This window comes from Rhinolophus sinicus, linkage group LG09 (genome assembly GCF_036562045.2).
Source record: "Rhinolophus sinicus isolate RSC01 linkage group LG09, ASM3656204v1, whole genome shotgun sequence".
NCBI classification, from domain to species: domain Eukaryota; kingdom Metazoa; phylum Chordata; class Mammalia; order Chiroptera; family Rhinolophidae; genus Rhinolophus; species Rhinolophus sinicus.
In genome coordinates this window covers 71070091-71094286 of record NC_133758.1, presented here as the reverse complement: position 1 = coordinate 71094286, position 24196 = coordinate 71070091, and the positions used below count along the sequence as shown (strand labels likewise).

Below are 24196 nucleotides of genomic sequence, written 5' to 3'. Positions count from 1 at the left end.
ACATTATTCTAAACGCCTGCTTTGTTATAAAGATACTCTCTGTTGTTACACGCAAATCAATACTGAAAAAGTAGGCTATTGCTGTATTAATTGGAAATTACACATATATTACTAGAATGTAAGCTCCATAAGCGCGGAAACCTAATTTTGTTTACTGATCATTGTAGTAGGCGCCCAATTACCATCCACTAATAGGTTAAATAAATATAACCTATACCTTTAAAATACAACACAAAGTTAATTCAAGTTATTTTTGGCAAATAAAACCCAACGCCCTGTGGTGCCCCAAGCTGCCTGAGGCAGGCACCTGCGCACCAGGCCACCAGGGCGCTGCTCCGCACGCCTCTGCCCCACGCTGGTGTGCGCTGCCACGCGGCCTAGCTCCGTGGCTCACGGGTGAGCTCCGTTGTCCCACTTCACTTACAAAGCACAAGCTCAGAAATAAAATAATCAAAAATTTCAAGATGGTAACACCAGAGCATGCAACTAAATGCAGGACCCTTCTGAAAGCAGGTCCTTATGTGACTGTACAAGTCACGCAGCTGTGTAGTGGCCATTGATTTACTCACGTATTCAAGTAGACCCAGAGAAGTTTCCAAAAGGACCCCTGTCGTGGCCTGCAAGGTCTCTTTTGGCCCACTTTGGTGGCACTGGAATGGCTGCCCTTCCTTTGCACAAGATAATGTCAATTTAATCATCAGCTCTTTTGATCTCTGAAACATCTGAATCTACACACAACAGAAGAGTATACCTGCATTCTTCTCTTGCCAAAGAAGATAACACCAACTGTCATAATTTTAAGGTCTGGATTTTCTGTTGAACATGTATTATCTCTTATGTCTACCTTATCCTATTAGCTGCTCTTTGATTGTAGGAATCCCCAGTTTTTTTAAAATATAGGAAGCATGTTCTATAATCTGAATCTAGAAATCATATAGGCTCTGATTCCTGAATTTATTAGTCAAGTGGCCACAGGCATGTCATTTGTTCAGTAAGTCTCTTTCTTCCTCTCTAAATTGGAGTAACAGTAACTATTTTTTCTGCTTCTTAAAGAATATATGCAGATTAAATGTGATAATGCCTCTGGACAGGTGGCTTCCACTCTGCTATCTCTAAATTTCTGCCACAGCTATAAACTACACACACACTTGTTTTCTCCCTCCTGCTACAAAAATACTTCATAGGTGGTAGCATGTACTTCTATCAGGAGGGACTAAATGTCAGGTTGTCTTCATGTTATATAAATAGACATTGATGTCGTTTGGACTTTCCCTCCTTTAACACAAATATATTCTTTTCAATGACATAAAGTAGTTTTTAAAAAGAACCTATTATTAAGGCATCACACAACAGTTTAGTCACCATTTATGGCTTAAATCTTCAGTGAGAGGAAAATGATTTGGTTATATATATCTAGATTCATTGTGTTTGATAAGCTAAGATTTGTATGTTCAATCATTTCATGGATGTCAAATGTTAATGACTATCCCAGAAAAATATTTCCTTCAGAACATTCGACCATACCTGTTAGTTTTAGCTTTTTCTTTAAGAAATATTTCAAATATAAACAAAAGTCAAATAGTATAATGAATCCTCAAGTACTCATCAACCAGCTTCAACAAATATCAATTCACAAGCAATTTTATTTTATCTAAACCATTCCACTTCTCCTCTTCACTCTCTTTATCATTTTGAAGCAAAACCTAGGTACCTAGACATACGAATACATCCTGAAGAACTCCATAATAATGTGTAGAGACAGTCCTCATTCTATTTCACTGCATAGCACTGTTGCGTAGAAACACCACAAGTCATTCAAACAACCCCCAATTTATAAACATATGGAATGTTTCCAGTTTTCTGCTTTTCTACTTTTGCAAAGTATACTACATGTATTTATTTAAAAATGTTTTGAATAAGGTTCCTGTAATCTTTATAATAAAGATGGCATTAACTTTGAAAACTTGAGTTCAGGCAATTTTCTCAAAGAACTGTACCTTTAAATATGGTACAATTTACACAGGCAACAAAAGACAGGTATTATGCTGAATTTGTACAAATTCATCAGCCTGCTGAAGCTTTCAATTTCTATTATCTTAAAAACAGTCTAAATATTTTAAAGCAGGTAAAACATTTTACACAGGGAAGCAACTAAAAGACACTAATGACAGAGTTCTGGTAGACATCAGATAAACTCTAACCCTTAGGGAAAAAAGGAGAGTGAATAGGAAAGTAAGGAAACAATACAGACAAATACAAAAGTGTCATGTGAATTATAACCTAAAAGACTAATTAATCTAACTAAATAATAGGTTGGAAATGGCTTAAGTAGATACCCAAGTTTAACAGATAAAACAAATATTCAAGTATTCATTAATACAGGATTGCAAAGTCCATTGTATTAATATTACCACGTTGCAGGCAATATGATTGACGGCTATAAATAAAACAATGGAATAAAATATATGCTCAGTTTACAGGATATAAACAAAAGAATATTTATGAAACATCTTAAATTAGTGGTGTAAGAAGAATTACATAGTTATCAAGTATAGTAATTCTACAGATTCTCTCTCCATGATACCTAAATCAATTAAACAAGTATTAATTGAATTTTATGAAGACCAAGAGTTTACAAGGATGTAAACGATATACAATCTAAAGAGGAAGCAAGGCAGGGAAATAACTAGCTCTATATTAGACAAGTTTATATAAAATAAGCCTAAATAAAAAGCAATGTTCTTAGGAAGGTAGACAAGGCTTAAAAAGCAGTTTGTAGCCTGGAATTCAGATTTTAATCTGTAAATACTGGGAGCAATTACATATTTGCAGAGGACTTATCTGAGTGTGTAAAGATGTTGGTGACCATGAGAAGAAAGGTCTGGAAAGAGTGTGAGGCAAGGAGGCAAGGAGACAATCAGAGGCTAGGAGCTAGCCGCTGTGCTATGGATAGGAAATAGATTTAGCGGTGAGCAAAACCAGACAAGGTCCCTGACCTCAGGAGGACTCACAGACTGCCGGTGAGACAGAAATTAATCAAAGAATCATAAAGGTAAATGTGAACACACACGTATGTGTAACTGAGCAGGTGCGGTGAAAGCCTGAGCTGGAACCAGGGTTGCCGTGCACTGCGCACTTGGGCAGGCACCACTCACACAGCAAGTTCTGCAGGGAAGCAGCCCCGACTGCAAGGTTAGATGATGAGAGCCTGAGCCCAGGCAGTACCACCCACGCTGCAGGAGTCCGAAGGAAGAGAGGACATGGTTTTGTGAGGCTGTCTAGAAAGAATAGGACATGCACGGAGCTTTGACGCGGAAAAGCAAAAGGCCAGGGAAGGAGAAAGGAAGGTAAATAAAGCTTTCGTCCTATTACAGAAAAACACTGAACTCCTCTATTATTCACACTTCATCTCGGGGTTAAAAGATAAAACCTATAAAATAGGAAGCTTCACAAAGAAATATTAAGCAATAAACATTGCAGGGTCTGCCTTGTTTTGTAAGACACACCACTGCTTCCTCTTTGCTAAAAGCTAAAGAGGTGACCATCATTTTGTTTTGATTTTGAACTTGTAAGGAAATTTTTCTTGATAGTTACAAGGAGCACATGCTAAACCCAAATACCCTATGCACCAGGGCATGGGGCAGAATACACAAACAATGTGACCTATCGAAGGTAAAATGGCAATGCTTGCTTCAAGAAAGATATAGCAGGAAACCACTCTGTCTTTCGATATTACTTTGTCACGGAACAAGCAAGGAGTTTGCTCACTTTAGAAAAGTAGGGTGTAATGTAAAGTCAAACATGACTTTTCTCTCATAGTCCCACACAGAGCCTGAGCATTCTTTTTCATAATTTAGCTCTTCTAACTTCCCTGGAAACACAATCACGTGCTCCATTCTCCCGCTGCCCATTGCTACAGGTTAGTTACACGACTATTTCTATGGTAACTCAGAGCCAGACATCTTGGAGAAAGACAGAAGTCTGGGACACCAATTTTTTTTCTGTTTGTTTCAGTTCCCTCTATTTATTAAAAAAAATAGATATGTCAAAACAGTTACAAAAACTGTGGCATATTTAAAGTTGTATGACAAGTTCCTCTAGAACTTGTCAGGGTATCTTTGTGATCGTACATATGTTCTCTTTTGGAGATAATATTAAAAGTCTGCATTAAAGGCCTTTTGTGATAGGCCTCTGGTCCACGATCTGAGAGGCTTAGAATACTGGGCAGCCAATCCGACATGCAGCCCACAGTTACCTCAGATCCATTTAATGCAACAACATCATCATCAGATACTACCAACTTATCAGTCCTGAATGCAACGATACAATTATGGCACTTACTGATGTCTAGATGCTTTATTCTGTGTCGTATTATATAATACCCATTATTACTATACAAAGACAAGATCACACTTGAAACTTTTTTTAAAAATGCAGATAACAGATTTCAGGTCATGTTTTAAAAAGAGGGGGTAGAAAAACTTTGTCACTCAAAGACCCAACATATCAAACCACAACTTCCTTCTGTTTCTAAAAAAAGAAAAAGAAAAAAAAACCTCTCTCAAAGAAATATCCCACAAAAACAAAACAAACAAACAAACGAACAAAAACAACCGTTCTGGCACAGAAAAAAATAAAACCACTGCAGTATGTACAGAGAAAATTTGCCTCGTAATTGAAGTGTTAAAGGGATGATGTGGTTTGGACTACCGTTAATTAAAAACATACATACACATGAAAGAAAACAAAACTCTTGAGAGGAAGCTCCAGGTGCATAGCTAGGCTTTAAAGTAAATGTTCACAGTATTATGATACGGGCCATCGAGTAGCCTTCCCCCCACCCTCCCACTGAAAATCTAAGATTTCTTTCCTATAGAAATTTTAAGATTCCTTCTCCTTAAGTTTCCTTTCCCCCAGTTTTTTAGCTCCTACCCCTGCTTTAGATAATTACCCTAAAACTTGTGATTCATACTTGTTGATTATAGTCATTGAAGCCTAATGTTCTCTCCCACCCGTTCTGAGCCTAACTCCTGGACAATTAACGACACCTGAGTGACTGGTCAAATGGCCACAGGCTCTACAGAGCTAACGGATTTATTAATTAAAATCTATTTCTCCTCATTCAGAGGCCTTGGGGATACAGAGGATACCCCAGCAAGATTGCCAGTCGCAACCAAAGAAGCCAAAGCGATCTTCCAGGCGGATCTCGAGATCCCTTCCTCTCATCTAAGATCAGATAGGGCGAAAGTTCCATGAATCCTCCAAGAGGTAGAGACAGCTCTATGCCCCTGTCCAGCAGGAAGCAGATACAGAAGAAAAGATGCCCTGTCCCTCAACTTCCCATATGGATTTTATGAGGATCCCCATCTCTCAAGGAGAAGACAAGGCAGGTAGTCAGAGACAGGCCTGGGGTCTCTGCATTCCTGCATAACCTACAGAATGCAACCACCCAAAAGACCTCCCCTCTCCGCCCAAAACTTCCCCTTTTCATTATAATTATCTACCTCTATGAGGAAACAAATGGGTACAAAATACCCAACTAGATTAAACTGGTCACTCACACCTGCACAGTAAAAGCCACAATGACCTTCATTTCACCTGGGCCTCATTATACCATCATTATAATATCATACATATGCCCGGAGTTCATTAATATCATTATAACAGACTGAATTCTGGGAAGGAACATGTGCAGTCTAAAAAGATGAGGTAATAGCCTCTTGTCAATCACAGGTGTCAATCAAGTGGTCCCACTCCAGGAAAGGAACAGCCTATTCTAGAGAAAAAAAGGATAAAAACTCCAAGTCCTCGCCAGTCTGGGCCCTATGAGACTTTTGAGCCTTGGTTTTGCTCGTGGGGCCACTCCAAACCCTTTGGAGTGTACTTTTTCTTTTAATAATGAGCCCTTGAGCCATTCTCTGCTGCTCGGGCCTGCTCCTAATTCTTTGGAGTGTACTATCTCTTCTAATAAACTACTCTTTCACCACTTTATTTCTGAGTCTTGTTCAATTCTTTGCTCAAGACGTGAAGAACCTGGACACCGCGCTGAGAACAGCCCACTCTCCGGTAACATATTTGACAGTTAAATCTTAAATTATATGCATGTGTAGCCAGTGAGGAACCTGTTAACTGCCCATGATCACGGAGAACCTAAGACTCCGCTACAGTATAAGCTCCCTCCCTGGGATAGAAGGATGCTGAGAGCACCCTAGGCCTCTTCCCAATTCGTTTCTCTCTCTTTTGGCCTCCTTTTGCCCACTCCCACCCTACCCCAAACGCAGACCCAAGAAAAGTTACTCAGTGTCTCTTCAAAGGTTCTTACATATTTGTCCCATTTCTTCTCAGAAACCTACACAGCCAAAAGGAATTCTGTTTTATTTATTTTTGAGTGGGTATAACATATAGGGTCATGGTGCACTATTCATGTGAAAGAACTGTGGGGACAGAGCCCCAGAAAGTAGTTTACAGGCTCTCAGCCTCACGTGGAAGGGTGCTGGCTCCAGTGGTGGATGGCCGTAGGCTGTGGCTGATTGGCCCACGGCTGTGGCCAGATAGCCGATTGGCCGCTAGTATAACTGCTGCAGCTATGGAGGAGAGCCGAGGATTGCCGAGGAGAGCCGAGGAGCCAAGGAGGAACGGAGTTGAGGAGAGTGGAGGAGAGAGTCAGTCGGTCGGTTGGCGGAAAGGCAGACGGCAGGTCGCACGTCCGGTGGGCTCAGCCTCCAGTGAGACCGTAGTGGTATGACTCCCCTACCTATGGCTCTGTGGGTGTTCCTTTTTGGCCTCACCATATCCTGCGTTCTTATGTGGGGAGCCGGAGATGAGACCCCGCAGGCCACCCCGCCTGAAAGATGGCCCAGCGAGCAGGGTCTCCCGCACGACAAACTGGCATGGAAACAGATGTGACTTTTGTCTCTAACATATCCTCCTGGTCGCCCTCATCAGCATGCAGACACTCCTACCCTGGGGTCACTCATCTGTGCACCCGATGATTTCATATACAGCTCTTCACAATTTAAACATAACTTTCCGTTATTTATTTCACTTAATCCTTACAATCATGTTCCATATGAATTAATGTTCATTTTGTAGATGAGAAAATTGAAGGTCAGAGAATATAAATGATGTGCCCAAGATCTCACAACTATAAATGGCAGTATTTATTCAAACCCACACCCACTGGCTCCAAATCCCTAACCTTTTCTATTACACTGTACAGGGCTCTCACCATGGCCTTAGCAAAATCCATTCCTCTTGGCCTCCAGTAATGGGAAGCAGGATCAAGGATAGAGGCTGGCGGAGGGAATTCAACTGTCACGGCAAAGGTATAAGGCTAGGACCTCCTTTAGCAAAGAGCAGGCTAACACAGTGTAAATCAATTAAAGACAAATTAATTCTCAGAGAGAGGTGATTAGGCAGTCCCTGAGGTGGTAAGACTAAGCTCTGTGAAACAATGGGCTATAGAACTTGTTGCTATAGTTACAAAGCAAAGGAAAGCCTTCACAAATACAAAGCGCAGCAAGAAACACTGGTCTTACATTTGCAATAATTTATTGTCATTCTGCAAGTCCATTCAGCCTTCAGAAATTCAAAGGGTGCCTGAGAGGCCCTATCAGTTAGTTCCCTTAATAGTTTCCAAATGATTCAGTAGTGAGCAGAGACTGAGTTCCAACTCCTGTGGGAGGTTTGGAATGCCCAAGTAACTCTAAAGCTGACAGTCTTCCAGAAAGTCTATAAAGCAGAGATTCTACGTTTCACGTAATCTGGAATCCTCACATTATAGGTCACTCCTTTGTTGCCATTGCTACGAAAATGTGCATGTTTCTCAAATTCCACTGTCTTTGCTTGAATTTTAAAAAAAGGTACCAGAAAGCACATTCATAACATTACCACAATAGTCTGTATATCCTATCTAATTAGGCCATTGCAAACCTGCTTTCATACCCTTTTCCTCTTCCCCATACCCCAGTTAGTAGGAACTGTGGGTCTAGATGGGTCTGTTTCCTTAGCAAAGAACTTCATGAAATACGGGCTATCACTGCTTTCAATTTGCACAAGCCCAGGTTCCTTTCCCCCCCCTTCTTTCCTTCCCTCCCTCCCTCCTTCTTCCTCCTCCTCCTCGTCCTCCTCCTCCTCCTCCTCCTCCTCATGTTATTTCAGCTAAGAAGGCAACTAGAGATTTTAGTCTACAAAGATGACAGCATGCAGTAATGGAAATGACTTTGAAGTTCATCAACTTGGGCATCAATTTCATTCCTGTCCTCCCTGTGTGATCTTGGGCAAGATACTCAACCTCTTAACTGCAAGATGATTTAAAAGTTGTGAAGATTAAGTGGGACAATGCATGGGAAGTCTCAGCCCAGAGCCCAGCATTAGTCCTCAATAAATGTTAGCTCCCTACCACCACTGCCTGGTTCTCTTGCTTTCATGTACATATATGCCTTAAATTATTTTGATAGGGAACAAAGAAATAGAGGTCAGCCTGGGGCTGGACAAAATATTTCAGGAATCTATAAGCAGGAAAAGGTGATCTGGGTTCTCTTCAGTACGAATTTGTACCAGAACACTCCTTGGGATTTGGTGTGGATCATAGTAGACCGAATCTTCAAATCCCACTGTAAGATGTTTAAATTTAGAATAAGAACGACTACCTAGGCCACTGCGTACTGAAGAGGGAGCAAGAAAGCAACACAATTTTTAAAAATCCCTTAAAAGAATATGTGTCAAATCCAAGCATGAGCAGAACCAGCTTTAGACAATCAAGTAAAGCAGGCAAAGTCCCTCTCCCATGTCTGGAAATTTCATAGTCTCCTCTTGTGGTTGCATAAGTGTTTCCTGTTCTCAGGCTTCCCCTGGCACTAGGCAGATCTCCACTTTAGTCTTCCTCCCCCCAGGCAGCTTCCCTTACTCAATTTCTTTCCTTCCTCTAAAGGCAAAGGTTCTTACATTAATTATAGGGTTAGAAGAATATTTACCAAGCCAATATTCCTATTTTACATTGAAAAAAATTAAAAATAAAAAAGATCCTTTCTTTGAGCTGGGGAACAAGGAGAGTTGGTGAGAAAACAAGTTGGCATGGGCCTCTGAGGCACCCTGTCTGCTTAGGACCAGGCTCAGAAGATGAAATAGTGGAACTAGGACATACAGGAACATCAGACAGATAATGTGCCTCCTTTCCCAGGCGGGACTTGGGGAAAGTGGCAAGGTTCCAGAGCCATCATCAACCTTACCCTCATGTGACGAAGCAGAGAGGACTACCTAGTTAGAAAGGGCCCAAGAGAGTTTACAGATGGCGTGGGAGAGGTGTTGAGGCTGGCTGGGAGTACTACACCCTAAGAACCCTTGATGTTATGATAAAAAGACACTGCTTCATGAAGCTCTGTGGACTATACAACTGAGAACCAGACAGGGGTCAGAATTTTCAGGAGATGCCAGCATGGAGACCCAGGATATACATTTTAGGAGGAGTCAGCATACCGTGTAGACCTAGCCGGACAATCAGCTCTAATGCGTCTTTTGGAGCAAAAATTAATATAAGACCTGGTATTATATTATATTATATTATATTATATTATATTATATTATATTATATTATCTGGTCTTATTTCACTATAATATAAGACTGGGTAATAATATAATATAATGTAATATAATATAATATTTTCAGGGAAACATGGTAGTAGACACCAAGCACTGACCAGACGACCATCCTGAAGCCATAATGCTACGAAATAACCCTGAACTTGGGTCTCATGTCTAGGAAGAGGGCAGGAAAAGGGAAACACGAATTAAGTTTTATTTTTTAAAAACAGCTTTATTGAGGTAAAATTTATGTGCAATAAAATTCACAATTTTAAGTGTACAATTTGATGAGTTTTTTAACAAATATTGACAGTTGTGTAATCACTGCCACAAACATTCCTATCACTCTAAAAAGTTCCTTTGTACCCCTTTTTTACCAGTGCCACCTCCTGTCCCACCCCCTCCATCCCAGGCACCTGGCAACCACCAGTAGTTTGCCTTTTTGTAGAATTTTGTGTAAAGAAACTCATAGATGTCTGGCTCCTATCTTTTAGCATAAGGTTTTTGAGGTTCCTGTACATTGCTGTAGATATCAGTATTTCATTCCTTTTTTTTCTGAGTGCTATTCCATTGTAGAAACATACCACGATTTATCTGCCTTTCTCTGTCTGATACACATTTGATTTGTTTCTCATTTTTGGTTATTATTAATAAAGTTGCTATGAACATTGGAGTACAAGTTTTCATGTGCATATACATTTTCATTTCTCTTCAGTAATTATCCAGAGGTAGAATTGCTGTGTCAAAGGGTGAGTATATGTTTAATTATATAAGAAACTGTCCAATTGTCATCCAATGTGGCTGTACCATTTTATATTCCCACCAGCAGTGTATGTGGGTTCTCATGGTTCCACATCCTTGTCAACACTTGGTATTGTTAGTATTTGTAGTTTTAACCATTCTGGTGGATGTGTAGTGGCACCTAATTTTAATTTGTGGTTTTAATTTTCATTTCCGTAATGACTAACTATGTTGAATGGGTTTATTTGCTTTTTATATATCTTATTAGGTGAGGTGTCTATTCAAAATTTTTTTGCCCATTAAAAAAATCAGGTTGTTTTTCTTCCTATTATTGTTGTAAGGGTTCTTTGTGTATTCTGGATACAAGTCCCTTATCAACATCTTTTGTAAATAGTTTCTCTCAGATCTCTCCCAGTCTTTTAATTTTCTTAGCATTGTCATTTTGAAAAGTAAAAGATTTGAATTTTGAGGAAATCCAAGCTGCCATTTGTTTGCTTTTATGTTCATGCTTTTTGTATCTTATTTAAGAAATCTTTGTCAAATCCAAGGTCACAAGATTTTTCCCTATATTTTCTTCTAGAAATTTTATAGCTCTAGCTCTACTATTTGTATCTTTCATCTACTTCAAGTTATTGTATATGGTGTGAAGTAAGGGGTGGTGTTCTTTGGTGAGGGAGGAGGATTGCATAAGGATATCCAATTGTTCCAACACTATTTGTTGGGAAATGTATTTTCTTCCTATTGAACTATCTGGCACCTTTCTCAAAAAATCAATTAACCAAATTGATGTAGGTCTATTTCTATATCCTCTTCTGCCCCCCTGACTTATATGTCTATTTTTACATTGTATCCATTATTATAGCTTTACAGTAAGTCTTAAAATGAGGTAGTATAAGTCCTCAAACTTAAGTTTTTTTTCAAAGTTGTTTGGCTGTACTAGGTACTTCACATTTCCACATACATTTTAGAAGCAGCTTGTCAAATTCTATTTTTAAAAAAGCCTAGTGGAATTTTGACTGAGCAATGAATCAATACATCAGTGTGGGGTGATATGCTATCTTAACATTGAGTCTTATTTTCCTTGAATGTGGTATTTCTCCCTGCTTATTTAAGTCATCTTCAATTTCTCTCAGTGATATTTTATGGTTTTCAGGAGACAGATCTTGCATGTGTTTTATTAAATTTATCCCTAATTATCCCACATTTTGTATGTTATTGTAAATGGAATTGTTTTAAAATTTCAATTTCAAAATGCCAGTGTTAGTCCTTAGAAATATAATTGATTTTTGTTACTGACCTTGTATCTTGTGACATTGTGAAACTTTTTATTAATTTAGTAGCTTTGTATAATAGTTCTTAGAATTTTCTATTTAGTTGAACATGTTGTCTGCAAATAGGTACAATTTTACGTCTTCCTTTCTAACGTATTCCTTTTATTTCTTTTTATTGCCTTATTGCACTGTGTAGGAACCTCCAGGACAATGCAGAACGAAAGTTGTGAGAGTCAACATCCTTGCCTTGTGCCAGGTCTTAAGCAGAAAAGCATTCAATCATTTATAATTAAGTATGTTATTAAGTTTAAGTTTTTCATAGATGCCTGTTTCACGTGGAGGAAGTTCCCTTCTCTTCCAAGTTGTGAAGAGTTTTTATCCGAAATGTTTATCTGAAACACTTTGTTAAATGTTTTTTAAAAATCCACTGAGATAATCATAGCACAAATAATGCTGGAACAACTGGAGATCCGTATGTAAAACAATGCACCTCAACCTTAACCTGCATCATTTATAAAAATTTACTAGAATTAAGGCATAGGCCTAAATGTAAGACCCAAAGTAAAAACAAAACAAACAAAACTTCCAGAAGAAAACAGGAGAAAATCTTTGTGACATTGGATTGGAGAAAGTTTTTTTGTTTTGTTTTTGTTTGTTTGCTTTTTTTTTTCTTAAGACATAACACGAAACCACAAATCATAAAGAAAAAAAATAGTTAAACTGGACTTTTTTCAAAATTTAAAAGATCTGCTCTATAAGGAATAGAGACAGTGGAAATGTAATGGCTGTGTGCGATGCCAGAGGGATAGTGGGTAGGGGCAGGGGGTTGTCACTGTGTGAGGGACATAAATGATAAATGTCTATTACATCATTTTGTGCACCTGAAACTAATAAAAAAAACACGTTATAAAAGATATGCTCTTCAGAAGACAGTGTTGGGAAATTAAAAACAAAGTCACAGATGTGAAAAAACATGTGCAAATAATGAATCTGACAAAAGACTGGTCTCAAGAATACATAAAGAAATATCATAACTCCATAATAAGAAATCAAACAGACCAATTGAAAAATGGGCAAAAGATTTGAAGAGATACTTCACCTTAGAAGATATACAAATGGCAAATAAGAATGTGAGAATATGCTTACTTCATTAGTAACTGGGGAAATGCAAATCAAAATCTCAATGAAATACAACTACACAGCTATCAGAGTGGGTTTTTAAAAATGTGACAACACCAAGTATTTGTGTGAGGACATGGAATAACGGAACTCTCACATACTGCCAGAGGGAATGTAAAATTGTACAGCTCCTTTGGAAACAGTTTAGTTATTTCTTATATGCACACATTTACCAAGTGACCCAGCCATCACACGCATATGTGATTCAAGGGAAATGAAGACTCATATTCAATTAAAACTGTACATAGGACGTCATCAAAATGGCGGCGTGAGGTGAGCCTCTGTAAAGCTCCCCTGGAATTTACAACGAATTGAAGAACAATAACTCCACAAAGGACTCCCTGCACAGCAGACAGGCAAGACGAAGAGGCCCACTACCGAAATCACCTACAGGTGGGCAAATCGCGGGAGCGGGGGAGGAGGGAAGGGAGAAGTGCGGAGACAGAGCCCTGCAGGCGCAAGACGCAGACCTAGCTCAGTGCTCTGAGCTCGCTGCTTCCCGGAACTACTGCAGCTGTGGGAGAGGGAAGAACTCAGACTGCTAGGGCTCCGCTTATAGCCCACAGGGCTGAGGGGGCAGCATATAACACGGCTGAACCCAACGCTCACGGCAGAGACCTCAGAGAAAAGACTGAAGGAAGAAGGCTGAAAACGGTGGTTTAAGCCCTCACAGCCGAGCAGAGAATGGAAGCCTTAGGCACTGAGACTAGCTGCCCCCTCACTACCCTCCCAGAGCTCGCCCTGCCTCCACCTGCCCGGTGATAGAAACAGAACTGTAGCAGTGTCAGAGCAAAAGAATAGAATATTTGCTCTTCTGAGAACTGTGGACCGCAGACACAAATACGCAGCCCAACTAGTTCCGGCAATGGGGAGGGAGCTGTGGAAGCAGGACCGGCTGTGGTGGTGGTCGCCGCCATTGCTCTGGCCCACCTCTCACAACTCACCCCGCCCCTGAACCCACCTATCTGGGCGGATCCCTGCAGGAGTAAACAGAACTGCTGAAACACACGGGCTCTGAATCTGGAGCTGGAAGAGCTTTGGAACATCAAATGCTCTCCACATACCCATTGGGACACTGCGCCCTGTGACCTAGATGAACTATTAACAGAGGATAAGCCCGTCTTCCAGGGAATCCCCCCATTGTGTGAGAAGCTGGAATAGTGCAGAGCAAACATAGCACTACTGTGTGGGAGAAGAAAAATAGGCTGCAGTCGGAGAAAAAATAAACCATTCTACCAACAATACTGGAAAACAAAAGAAAGACATCTTCCTATCAAGCTGTTGCAGAAGCCACTCCTGTAGATATCTAGGAAGAGCAATAGTAAATCAGTAATTGCCATGAATAACCAAGGCAACAAGATAGATCAGAAAGAAAGAGAAAAGTCTCCAGAAAAGGCACTTAAAGATACAGAAATATGTGACTTAAATGACAGAGAATTCAAGATTGCAGTTTTCAAAAAACTCAACGAGATGCAAGAAAACACAGATAGGCAGTTAAATGAACTCAGAAACACAATCAAAGAAGAGCATGAGCATTTTACGAAAGAGATTGAAATTTTAAAAAAGAACCAAATAGAATTTCTGGAGATTAAGAACTCAATAGAAGAAATTAAGAATGAAATAACCAGCTTAGGTAGTAGAGTTGACCAGATGGAGGAAAGAATCAGTGACATCGAAGATAGAAACCTGGAAATGACACAGATGGAAGAAGAAAGAGACTTGAGACTTAAAAGAAATGAAAGAACTCTACAAGAACTTTCTGACTCCATCAGAAAGAGCAATATAAGAATAATGGGCATACCAGAAGGAGAAGAAAGAGAGAAGGGAACAGAGAATATATTCAAACAAATTGTCGATGAGAACTTCCCAAATTTGTGGACAGAACTGGACCCTCGAATCCAAGAAGCAAATAGAACACCTAATTACCTCAATCCCAACAGGCCTTCTCCAAGGCACATTGTATTGAAGCTGTCTAAAATCAACGACAAAGAAAGAATCCTCAAGGCAGCCAGGGAAAAGAAGACGGTAACTTACAAAGGAAAGCCCATTAGATTATCATCAGATTTTTCAGCAGAAACTCTACAAGCCAGGAGGGAGTAGAACCAAATATTCAAACTATTGAAAGAGAGAAATTATGAGCCAAGAATAATATATCCAGCAAAGATATCCTTTAGATATGAAGGAGGAATAAAGACCTTTCCAGACATACAGAAGCTGAGGGAATTTTCTAATATACAACCTGCTCTAGAAGAAATACTAAAGGAGGCTATTCGACCACCATCAACAGGGACAATTTGTGGCAACCAAAACATAAAAAGGGGGAGAGTAAAGGCCTGAACTGGAATAAAGGAATGGAGAAAGTAAGCGTGCTGAAGAAAATGGAATATTCTAAATATCAAACTTTCTTTTACATAAACTTAAGGGTAACCACTCAAAAAAATCCAGAACTGAAATGTATACTGTAATAAATGAAGAAACAGAGGGAAACATCATAGAATACCACCACACAGAAATAATAGACAACAACAAAAAGGCAGAGAAACAATGGAGACACAGCCTTACCAGAAAACTAAAGATAAAATGACAGGAAATCCTCACATATCAATAATCACCCTACATGTAAATGGACTGAACTCACCAATAAAAAGGCACAGAGTAGCAGATTGGATCAAAAAACTGAACCCAACCATATGCTGTCTCCAAGAGACACATCTCAGCTACAAGGACAAGCATAGACTCAAAGTGAAAGCGTGGAAATTGACATTCCAAGCAAATGGCATCCAGAGAAAATCAGGTGTAGCCACAATGATATCAGATGAAACAGACTTCAAGGTGAAAAAGATAAGAAGAGACAAAGATGGACATTTCATAATGGTAAAGGAGACTATACAACAAGATATAACAGTCATCAATATTTATGCCGCCAATCAGGGAGCACCGAAATATACCAAGCAACTACTAACAGAACTAAAGGGAGAAATTGACCAAAACACAATTATACTAGGGGATTTAAATACATCATTGACAACTATGGATAGATCATCCAAACAGAAAATAAATAACGAAATAGCAGCCCTAAATGACACATTAGATGAAATGAACATAATTGACATTTATAGAGCACTTCATCCTAAAACATCAGACTATACATTCTTTTCTAGTGTACATGGAACATTCTCAAGGATAGACCATCTATTGGGACATAAAATCAGCCTCAGCAAATTTAAGAAGTTTGAAATCATACCAAGCATGTTCTCTGAATACAATGCTTTGAAATTGGATATCAACTGCAAAAAGAAAGCAGGAAAAAACACAAATACATGGAAATTAAACAACATACATTTAAAGAACGACTGGGTTAAATAAGAAATTAGAGGAGAAATCAAAAGATACATAGAAACAACTGACAATGAAAATACATCCTACCAAAATTTTTGGGATGCAGCAAAAGCAGTTTTAAGAGGGAAATTTATATCATTACAGGCCTATCTCAAGAAACAAGAAAAATCCCAAATAAATAACCTCATGTTACACCTTAAAGAACTAGAAAAAGAATAACAAGTGAAACCCAAGGTCAGCAGAAGAAAGGAAATAACAAAAATCAGAGCAGAACTAAATGAAATAGAGAACAAAAAGACAATAGAAAAAATTAATGTGACAAAAGCTGGTTCTTTGAAAAGATTAACAAAATTGACAAACCCTTGGCTACACTCACTAAGATAAAAAGAGAGAAGACACTAATTAACAAAATAAGAAACGGAAAAAGGGAAGTTATCACGGACACCACAGAAATACAAAGGATCATCCAAGAATACTATGAAGGACTATATGCCACCAAATTCAATAACCTAGAAGAAATGGACAAGTTCTTAGAAACATATAGCCTTCCAAGGCTGAACCATGAAGAACTGGAAAATCTAAACAGACCGATCACCAGTAACAAAATTGAATCAGTCATTCAAAACCTTCCCAAAAGCAAAAGTCCAGGACCAGATGGCTTCACTAGTGAATTCTACCAAACCTTCAAAGAGGATCTATACCAATTCTGCTCAAATGCTTCCAAAACATTGAAGAAGAGACAGTACTCCCTAACTCATTCTTTGAGGCTAACATTACCCTGATACCAAAACCTGGTAAGGACAGCACAAAACAAGAAAACTACAGACCAATATCTCTGATGAATACCGATGCAAAAATCCTAAATAAAATTCTAGCAAACCGAATACAACAATGCATTAAAAAGATTATTCATCACGACCAAGTGGGGTTCATCCCCGGGGCACAAGGATGGTTCAACATACGAAAATCCATCAATGTGATACATCACATAAACAAAATAAAGGACAAAAATCATATGATTATATCAATTGATGCAGAAAAAGCATTTGACAAGATACAACATCCATTTATGATTAAAACACTTAATAAAATGGGTATAGAAGGAAAATACCTTAACATAATAAAGGCCATATATGACAAGCCCTCTGCTAATCTCATAATTAATGGAGAAAAACTGAAGCCCTTTGCTCTATGTTCAGGAACACGACAGGGATATCCCCTATCACCTCTGCTTTTCAACATCGTGTTGGAAGTCTCTGCCAGAGCAATCAGGCAAGAGAAAGAAATAAAAGGCATCCAAATTGGGAATGAAGAAGTTAAATTATCACTCTTTGCAGATGACATGATGCTATATATAGAAAACCCTAAAGACCACCAAAAAGCTATTAGAAACAATCAACAAATACAGTAAAGTTGCCGGCTACAAAATCAACTCACAAAAGTCCATTGCCTTCCTGTATACTAACAATGAAATCTCAGAAAAAGAAATACAAAAAACAATTCCTTTTGCAATTGCAGCAAAAAGAATAAAATACCTAGGAATAAACTTAACCAAGGATGTGAAAGACCTATATCCTGAAAACGATAAGACATTTTTGAAAGAAATTGAAGAAGACACAAAGAAATGGAAAGACATTCCGTGCTCATGGATTGGAAGAATCAACATAGTTAAAATGGCCATATTACCCAAAGCAATATACAGATTTAATGCAATCCCCATCAAAATCCCAATGGCATTTTTTAAAGAAATAGAACAAAAGATCATCAGATTTGTTTGGAACCACAAAAGACCCCAAATAGCCAAAGCAATCTTAAGAAAAAAGAACAATAATGGAGGTATCACACTTCCTGACTTTAGCTTGTACTACAGGGCTACAATAATCAAAACAGCATGGTATTGGCAGAAAAACAGACACATAGACCAATGGAATAGAATTGAGAACCCAGAAATAAAACCACATAAATATGGACAGATAATTTTTGACAAAGAAGCTAAAAACATACAATGGAGGAAAGACAGCCTCTTCAATAAATGGTGCTGGGAGAATTGGATAACCACATGCAAAAGAATGAAACTGGACTGCTATTTGTCACCATGTACCAAAATTAATTCAAAATGGATCAAAGACTTAAGCATAAGACCTGACACAATAAACTGCATAGAAGAAAACATAGGTACTAAACTTATGGACCTTGGGTTCAAAGAGCATTTTATGAACTTGACTCCAAAGGCAATGGAAGTAAAAGCTAAAATAAACGAATGGGACTATATGAAACTTAAAAGCTTCTGCACAGCAAAAGAAACCATTGACAAAATAAAGAGGCAACCAACTGAATGGGAGAAGATTTTTGCAAACAGTGCCTCCGATAAGGGGCTAATATCCAAAATATAAAAGGAACTCATGAAACTGAACAACAAAAAAACAAACAACCCAATTGAAAAATGGGCAGAGGACCTGCAGAGACATTTCTCCAAAGAGGACATACAAATGGCAAATAGACATATGAAAAAATGCTCAACATCACTAATCATCAGAGAAATGCAAATCAAAACCACAATGAGATATCACTTCACCCCAGTCAGAATGGCTATCAACAAGACAAATAGTAGTTGGAGAGGCTGTGGAGAAAAAGGAACCCTCATACACTGTTGGTGGGAATGCAGACTGGTGCAGCCGTTATGGAAGGCAGTGTGGAGGTTCCTCAAAAAATTACGAATCGAATTACCATATGACCCAGCAATCCCTCTCCTGGGTATCTATCCAAAAAATCTGAAAACATTTATACATAAAGACACGTGTGCTCCAATGTTCATTGCAGCTTTGTTTACGGTGGCCAAGACATGGAAACAACCAAAATGTCCTTTGATAGATGAATGGATAAAGAAGTTGTGGTATATATACACAATGGAATACTATTTGGCGGTAAGAAAAGATGATATAGGAACATTTGTGACAACATGGATGGATCTTGAGAGTGTAATGCTGAGCGAAATAAGTCAGACAGAAAAAGCAGAGAACCATGTGATTTCACTGATATGTGGTATATAAACCAAAAACAACAAAAGAACAAGACAAACAAATGAGAAACAAAAACTCATAGACACAGACAATAGTTTAGTGGTTACCAGAGAGGAAGGGGGTTGCGGGTGGGAGATGAGGGTAAGGGGGATCAAATATATGGTGATGGAAGGAGAACTGACTCTGGGTGGTGAACACACAATGGGATTTATAGATGATGTAATACAGAATTGTACACCTGAAATCTATGTAATTTTACTAACAATTGTCACCCCAATAAATTTAAAAAAATAAATAAAAAAGAAATATGTGAGCCACATCTATAATTTAAATTTTCTAGCAGCCCTATTTTAAAAAGTAAAAGGAAGCAGGTGAAATTAGCTTTATTTTACTCACTGTAGCCTAAATATTATTTCAACGTGTAATCAATAAAAATTATTAATGAAGAAAAAAAAACTGTACTTAAATGTTTATACTGTCTTTAATCATATTCACCCAAAACTGGAAACAATCCAGATATCAACTTGTGGATGTATAAACAAATTGTGGTACATTAATACAATGGAATTCAATTCAGATATGACAAGGAACAAACTACTGATATATACAGAAACATGGAGGAATCTCAAATACATTAAACTAAGTCAGATGGCTATGTGCCATATTATTCCATTGATATGAGTTTCTGGAAAAGGGAAAAGTGTACAGACAGATAATGGATCAGTGGTTGCCAGGGTCTGGATATGAGGGGAAAAGGACAGACTACAAAGGGGCATGAAGGAACTTTTGGCAATGATAGAAAAGTTCTATATCTTGATTGTCACAGTGGTTACTTGACTGTATAAAGTTGCTAGAATTCATAGAGCTGTACACCTAAAAAGAGTGAATTTTATTGTGTATAAATTATAACTCGATAAACTTGACTTTAAGACAAAGCAAAGCAAACAAAAGGAACTAAACCCTCACAGAGTGCTAAAACTGTATACTATCAAAACAAAGAAAAACATTCTAAAATTAATCAAAGGAAAAAAGCAGATTCTCTACAAAGCAGCTAAATTAGACAGAAGACTAATCATTAGCAAAAACTGGACTTCTTTGAAGTATTTAGAGACAGTAACTGTCAACCAAATTATTATTTGAGAGTTAGGGTAAAATAAAGACATTTTTAGACAAAGTCTAAAGAAATTTCTTAGAGACGAATTGAATATATATAATAGCTATACTTCAGTTAAAAATGAAACTGAAGCTAGAAGGAAAGGGGTGAGCAAATAAATTGGTTAACATTGCTAAATTTAAATAAGTATTAAATACAAACAACAACAACAAAAATAATTATTTGTGTGGCATCAAAAACAAAGTGGTACATAAATACACATGGCAATAAATGACATGGAAGACAAAGGGAAAAAACTGATGTTAAAGAATTCTATCATTTGAAAGGTGGATGAAGATATTGACTGATTAGACTTTCATTACGTTAAGTGAGTATGCTAAAATTTTAAGGATAATTAGAAGAAAAGAAAATAGCTTTCCAAATTACTACAGAGGAATGAGGTGAATAAAGAAAAGCATTTAGACTAAAACAAGACATAAATGGAGAAAAAGAGGAACAAAAAAGGCAAAAAAGGCAAGGTTAGTAGAAAACACAAAAAAGAGGGTAAGAATAAGCATAAATGTAAAAGTAATTACAAAAAGTATAAGTGGATTAAATTTACCTGTTGAGGCAGATTCTCAAATTAGATTTAAAATATCGAGCTATATTCTATTTATAAGAGACTAGTCCCAAATATAATGTCATAGGTTTGAATTAAAAGAATGAAAATATTATTAGGTAAAAATATACATCAAGAAACAGAATGCAATATTAGAGATAAATAGGATCATTAGTTAATGACAAAAACATTATCAGGAAGCAATATTAATCCCAAACCCATACATAAATAATAGCATAGCCTCAAAATATATAGAGTTTAACTGGAATTTCTACTCAAAAGATACATCAGTGCTAGTACTGTGTGACTGGTTGAAATACTATTGCTACCTTGTAGAAATAGAATGAAGCATTAGCACTAAAAGAACTCTAGTCTAAAATAAGCTTTTAAAGTTTTTCTATTATAAGTAAACTCTCTGGTTGTAATAAATACTATCTCAGACCACACATACAGACAAATACATATTGCTTTAATGTACAAAGCACTCACATCCCCCTACCTCAAGAATCTTCCTGAGATATTTGTTACCGAGGCAACTTTTCAAGATGTTTAAAGTGGGGAAACTTGACTCTATTAAATAACAAAGTTTTTTCCATCATCTGCCTGGAAACAAACAACATGTAGATTTCAAATGGGACTACTTATATATTCATTAGATACCTCTTAGTACTGTTAATTATTAGGTTAGATTATAAAGTTAAAATTTCATATGAAGACTAGAGGTCATAAGATACATTTATTCTAAAAAGGTTATAATTAAGAAATTTAGCAAATTCCTAGGGCTTCCCTCACTTAAATTGAATTCCAGAATCCTTTGTTTAGGTTACATTTTTCTGAAAACTCTCTCATGCCCTCTGCTGTCCATTTATTGAATATAAATTATTAAATAAAATAAAATATTCATGGACATTTACATTTAGATGGTAAGAAATCCTCTACCTATTTCTTTGTTTGAATCAGTGTTAGGAAGCAATATATGCTAAGAAATGCTTTAACATTTTTTAAATTATAAATGTAATATATGTTCACTATTGAAAACACACACAAAAATGGAGAAATAATTCATTATCTCACTACTTAGAGATAACCATTGTTATCAAGTTGTGTATTTCCCTTTGGAATTGTTTCTATGGAATATGTTTTTATGTATAATTTTATGTTAAAATTACTATTATTATAACAAAATTGGGATCATACTAGACATACAACTTGGTATTCTACTCTTTTCACTTAATTTTACTGTGAGGTAATAGAAAAAATATATATATTGGTCTCTGACCCTGGCTCCTGAAACAGGGCTTCTGAAACCCTTATAGTTTCCTGGGTGATAGGAATGCCTTTTGTTCTGATGAGGGGACTTTGGGTGGTCTCCTGGATGAGGGCTGGTCACCGGAAAGAACAAGCCATGCTTAGAAATCTCAGAATTTTTAGCCCTGACCTCCATTCTCTGGAGAAAGTAGAAGGGCTGAAAATAGAGTTAATAATCTATCATGCCTATGTGACGAAGCCTCCATAAAAATCCCAATAGTATGGGGTTCAGAGAGCTTCCAGGTTGGTGAACATATCCACCCTGAGAGGGTGACGCACCCCAACTCCACAGGGATAGAAGCTCCTGCTCTCGGGACCCTTCCAGACCTCACACTATGTATCCATTAGGCTACTTATCTGTATCCTTTATCATTTCCTCTAATAAACTGGTAAATGTAAGTTAAATGTTTTCCTGAGTTTTGTGAGCTACTCTAGCAAATTAATTGAATCTAAGGAAGGGGTTGTGGGAAGCACCCATTTGTAGCCAAATCAGACAGAAGTTGTGGGTAAGGTAGGGACCTACTACTTGCGGTTAGCATCTGAAGTGGGTGGGGGCAGTCTCGTGGGACTGAGCTCTCAACCTGTGGAACCTGACATTATCTCCACATAGTTAGTGTCACAATTGAGTTAAATTGTAGGACACCCAGCTAGTGTCGCAGAGAATGGCCTGTTGTGGGGAGAAGCCCCATATACTTGGTGACTAGAGTGTCAGCAATGAATTGTTGTGAGTGTGGCAGTAATGTGAAAGTAAAGGGGACACTCACAGAAGGAGAACTATAGGTTTTCCCCTTACAATTATATTATGGGAACTTTCCCATACCAATGAACAGTCTTCAAGATATAAATTTTAAATTGTTCCATAATATTCCAGATGAATACTAATTTATGTGACTCTCCTATTTTTGGACATTTAAGTTGCTTCAATTCTTTACTATCATAAGTAACCCTGTAAAACAAAACTCCTTAAACATAAGTTTTTTTTTGAATAGCCCAAATTTTATGTTTACATTAAATTCCAAAAAGTGTCATTTCCAAGTCATGAATACATATGTTTTAAGGCAGTTTATGCATATTGCTGAACTGAACGCTGGAAAGTTTGTAATAACTTGCACTCCCACCAGCAGTATATGTTCATGACCATAGGAATAGCTTTTTTTAAGCTGAAGATGTAAAAATATCCTACAAGTAAACTCTAAATAAGAGGGAAAAGTTATCTACCTATGATTCTCCATTCATTTGATGAATAATATTTTTCTTCAAAGGTCAGGAAGATAGAAAGACCTTTTGGCAGAGCAATAAGAGGGCCAGATCTTCTAATTGTGTAATCTTAAACTTTCTGCATTTGCTTTCTCATTTATAATGTGAGGATAATAATATCTGCCCCGCTAAACAGAGTGTTTTGTGAGGATACCCTGAGATGATATATGTGAACATGCTTTGAAAACTATAATGTCAAAGAGACAGAAGGTAGTGTAGCCTCGCCTCTTGTAATTTTAATGCCCCTAGTATTTTTGGCAACTAGAATTAAATAATTTAATTTTTAATTGTAGGATATAGGTATAGACTTTAACCAAATGTTTCAATTGCTTTGGTTGTTACATAGCTTATAGTCAAAGATACAGATATAGGCTTTAACTAAATGTTTCAATTGCTTTGGTTGTCACATAGCTTATAGTCAAAGATTTAAAAAGTATGCTAGTCATGCAAGTTCCTTTACAGGGACTTGCCTGTAAAGCAAGTTCCAGGAGAAATGTTTAAAAGTACACTTTGCTTGAGATAATAGAAAAATATAGGTAGTTAAGCATAAAACAATAACAGCTTAAACAATGACAATAGTCACAAGATGTCTAGTTTCTGTGTTTTTTTGTTTTGTTTTCGTTTTTGTTTTTTAAAGATTTTTTTATTGGGGAAGGGGAACAGGACTCTTTTTTTTTATTGGGGAACAGTGTGTACTTCCAGGCCTTTTTTCCAAGTCAAGTTGTTGTCCTTTCAATCTTAGTTGTGGAGGGCGCAGCTCAGCTCAAGCTGCCGTGTTCAATCCAGT

At 37.6% G+C, this 24196-nt stretch overlaps 1 protein-coding gene across 5 annotated transcripts in view; it reads right to left on the bottom strand.

Annotated features, from left to right (window-relative positions):
- CCDC146 (coiled-coil domain containing 146) overlaps positions 1–24196 on the bottom strand; it is a 129868-nt gene that overhangs the window by 102782 nt on the left and 2890 nt on the right. The window lies entirely within an intron of this gene.